General features: G+C 33.9%; 1 pseudogene; it reads right to left on the bottom strand.

Annotated features, from left to right (window-relative positions):
* Positions 1–478: 478 nt before the first annotated feature.
* On the bottom strand, positions 479–3,918 carry LOC113187288 (integral membrane protein GPR180 pseudogene; annotated as a pseudogene).
* Positions 3,919–4,629: the final 711 nt, after the last annotated feature.

Here is a 4,629-nt window from a genome sequence, read left to right as displayed (position 1 = left end):
ATCTCCTTTGTATTTGCTGTTCCTACCACCTTTGCCTTAAGTAAAAGCTTTACCTGAGTTTTAGCAAGAGAAATTTTTAACTTCTAGATTTCATCACTAGATACAGACAGTGCTGATTTGTTAGGAGAAGACGAAGTGGTCAACTCTGCAAAAAACTGAAGCACTGGAAAATAAGCTAAATATCAATAAAATGCAATTTTATGTATTTCTCAAAAGGATTTGTGATGAGGTTTAGGGACACTGAAAAGTGTTGTATTATAAGCAGATAAAATTTGTTCAAAAGGGTGCTTTCAAACATTTTACTTAATACCTTTTTTTGAGTTTTGGTACTGCTTAAATGCAGTTATATAAATAACATGCTCTGGTTTCAAAGTTCCATTTTTCATACCAAATGTGTGAAAAAAAAAGAGTCACTGTGTTTGGATCCTTATTGCATTCCTTTAACCAATTCACCTTTTCATTCAACAAAAATCAAGTGTCAGAAATGAGGGTGACTTTTGTGTCCAGATGATATGGTCAGTGGTAGTGTTACTGAGGAAAGAGAAGAGACTTCCCAATATAGACTGTGAGATAGGAAACGTCTGTAGGGAATAACCATGGAAAAAGACTGGCAAAGGATAACACCTATGATAATAACCTTATCTCTTTGGTATTCTTTGAAAAGGATAGAAAAGCACATAAGACCAGGATGGCATAAAAACCACAAGATGCAACCTTTGGCAAATGTGATGTTAAACTCTCTTTTGAGTATGATTCTCCCCACTGTGTGATCTGATAGTCAACATCCTAAAGGCAATGCTAGGCAAATTTTTAAAATGATTAGGAAAATCCCTGCTAAGTTGTGGTGTGAGTGGTAGCTGTGATGACTAGAATCTCCAAACTGTTCCAAAAGTTATAAAATACTCTGCAAGGAACACTGCAATGCCAGTGGACACAGGGGTAGAATTCCACTGGGGCAGTCTGCTTTGAGACCTCTTTATTCTGACTGTTGTCCAACTCATGCATCAACTCAGAAATAGGTATAATATGTAAATTTGGAAAGCAATGTCAAAAAATTCTGCCAAACTTCCCATAAAAGTTACCCCTTTTCCATCTTTAGAGTACTTTTCAACTTATCTCTGGATAATTTTTTACTACAGTGATTACTATGACTGCTTTCCTGCAGTTTTAGCCATCCTGGGGCTTAGAACAGGTAGAGTTTAACTTCTTTTCCAATAGCTACTTTATGTTGTTGATTCTGACAAACAGAACAGCATGGTCAACATGAAATTGAGGAGGTGGATGCTCTGCTGGTGCTACTGAAGCTGCTTGGCAGGGTCTTAGCCTGGCTGCTCTGCGGTCACAGCAGCATGAGGCCACATCAGCACAACCCCCAACAACCGCCCCTGCCTTAGGCACCTGCACCCAAGCCCTAAGCACCTGTGGCCATGAGCCCCCAGCACAGAGTTTTATTCACCTTAGAAAGTTTGTAAGACTATTTATGCAGACATATGCAAGTGTCTTCTAAATATGCTATGATGAGAATGTTAGTATTGAAAGGACCATAAGTCTGATATTTATTCTGTCTTATCAGACTTTTATTATAGCTCATTAAAATAAAAAGGAACAAATTCACTTTTATGTCTTTTCTTGCTACCATTACCATTCATTCAGGATTCTGTAATCAATTATATATCATCAAGTACATCAATAACTCTATAGATATAAAGATAAAATCAAATATGAAAGTTCTACAAGTAAATGTGAACTATTTAAAGGTAGACAGAGATTTCTAGTGTTATTTTAAATAATCTCATTCATTTCCTATTTATCGGCATATTTCTCTCTATAGTCATCAGCATCTATAAATTTTTTTTAAATTTTAGATAAACATAATACCTTTATTTAATTTATTTATTTATTTTTATGTGGTGCTGAGGATCAAATTCAATACCTCACACTTGGTAGGCAAGTACTCTACTGAGCCACAACCCTAGCCCCATCATCAGCATTTTTTAATCTTTTTTTTTTTTCACTTTATAACTTTGTCAAACATTCTTCTCTCATCTACTGACTGAAACACACACATTTTCTTGCCTTCATTTGCCACTAATAATGCCTCATTCTGAAAATATAGTTATCATATTGATAAAATCAGTGTTAAAGGGGAAAAAAAAAACAGGTCTCAGTTACCAAGTTCTGTCTCCTTCACCTTTAATAGATCTGACTAATGTTTGTTCACTGCTGTCTCATTCCAGGTGTCATGGTAAAGAAGCAAAACAAGTTATCTGTGTTCCCATGGCACATTTTACCTCTTTCATTATTTTCACACCTGCTTGTATTTCTCCTGAGTACACTGTAAGCCACTGAAGGACAAAACTTTGTTAATTTTTTGTGTTTGTATTTCTAGTACCTGAATAGCATCAGCTTTTGTGAGTGAACTCAATGAATGAGGCGACAGTGAACTAAAGGACTTTGTCTTCTAGAATTACTGTTACCATATAGGTATCAAAAGTGTAGTAAAAAGATGCTCAGTTTTTTGTTCTCTGCTGAATCATTGGCCTTATTTCCTTTTAATTGATGCCTATAATTTTTAAAAAAATTAAAAACAAAAATGAGAGGAAAGCAGTCACCAATTGTTTGACTTATAAGTTAATTATATTGTTTAATACAATTGGAAAAATTGTCACATCATTTGTGTCCAGAGTACCTTGTACTGAGTTTCTGTTTGTTTTAAATAAACTCCAAGCAAATACTGACCAACTGTGTATCTGCATCTTTACTGATTTTTAATTTGCAAAAATATATGTTCTTTATGCAAGACAGATAATTCATCAAGTACTCTTTTTGATGTTCCTCTATTTGTTATTTCTCAAATAATCATGTCATTATTGCTGTTTTCACAATAAGACCTAACATAGGGAAGAAAGCCTCATGAATTCAACTGATAATAAAAGAACTGATGAAAAATAAAACAAAAAAATTCTGTCAGTCACCTCAAAAATGTCACCCCCAGGAAAATAAGACTGAGTATGTAGCATGTACTGCATATATCTGTCTACATCCCTTGGGCTAAGAAAGTCTTATTTATGTCTTTCACAGCTCTGGTTTACTGATCTTCTCTGAACCTCTTGACTGTCAATATTTTTTGAGGGGGAGGGGAGCATTTTTTTCTTTTTCCAAACTTAAAGAAAAATACAAGCTTGTTTTCTCCTTCCCTCTAGGATATAAAAGAAGAAAAACAGCAGTTGAAAGGAAATACTTTTAAAAAGCATCTGCCATAAAAAGAGGAAGCAGACACATAATGGAAAGAATTCAAATGTTTGCTTATTTTATGAGAAAGTTAATGCCTCAGAATGTAGATTGCCTTCACCCAAGTACTATTATTGTATTTATTATAAAGATGGATTCTCTTCTATCCAAAAAAAAAAAAAAGAAAAAAGAAAGAAAAAAGAAAATTCCAGCATCTTAAAAGGTTGTATGGAATAGAATGCCCTTCTATATATTCATAAGAACTTGAGTTCCAGTTTCAGAAACAGATGATAGCAACTTTGCCACATTCAGGCTCAATATTGTCTTTTGTTTTCCCCTGCCATTCCAAACCAGTTAAGATTGTGGAATTGCCAGTGTACATCATAACCAACTGTAAAAGCAACTTTATATTGTGGACACACAGATTCATTCCATATGCCAATTTATTTTTGGTTCACACACAACAAATATTATTTATAAGCTCTATCCATCCTAAGTTAATATAGTGTCTCCCTATTAATTCTATTTTTATAATGCTTTGACAGATCTGTATAATCAGGAGAATTGAGCCTGTGTATTCTGCTGCCTTAAAAAAGGTAATTTCTGGTTCCAAAAATCAGAAAGTTAGAAAAAAAATTCCAGATAAATACCCATGAATCTGCCATGCAGAATAACAGGCACACCCATGTGTCTATTGTTTGGAACTTCCACGCTTTGCTAACCAACCAGAATTCCCTGAGTTGTGCATTTATATACAATATACTCTGAATTCAAAATGTGTTCTCCACCTACCCCCTCAACTAGTTTTAAAATGTTGTGAAGTTGGAGAGAAGATCTGTGCTTTAAAACAATAAAGCTTTTTGAGTTTCCTCTTTTTTATCAAACCATCATATCATGAGGATATTTTCACATTCTTAACAATAACCTAAAATATACAAGTTAAGGTATTGCATTTGAGTACATTTCCATCTTATGCGTAAGTGTACACTCTGAATCAAATCAAATTACATGGTTTAGATAAGAAAAATTGCTGCACCAAGAAAGATTTTAAGTCTTGCTATGATTTCTTAATCCTAGACTGTACTTGTTAACAAAAGTTAGAGTTCAAATTCTCCTAATAGCTTGTGTGAAGAAGAAAAAGCACAAAACTACAGTAGCATTTCTATTGAATAGTTTTAATGAACCAAAGACTATCCTAAGTTTACTTGTCTCTGTCTCCCCAAATATCTGCTTATAAATTTCAAGAATAAATTCCAATGACAAAGGAATAATTAAAGCTGAATTGGAACTCAGTACCTGTTGAAATAACTTTTACGGTTTAATGACCTAATGAGATAATAGCTTTCATGGCAGAAAATTATCATCTTAGCCAGGAATATAATGGGCTTAATGAGATTC

The sequence above is a fragment of the Urocitellus parryii genome, chromosome 1, assembly GCF_045843805.1.
Source record: "Urocitellus parryii isolate mUroPar1 chromosome 1, mUroPar1.hap1, whole genome shotgun sequence".
Taxonomy (NCBI): domain Eukaryota; kingdom Metazoa; phylum Chordata; class Mammalia; order Rodentia; family Sciuridae; genus Urocitellus; species Urocitellus parryii.
This window is presented reverse-complemented; position numbering and strand designations above follow the sequence as displayed.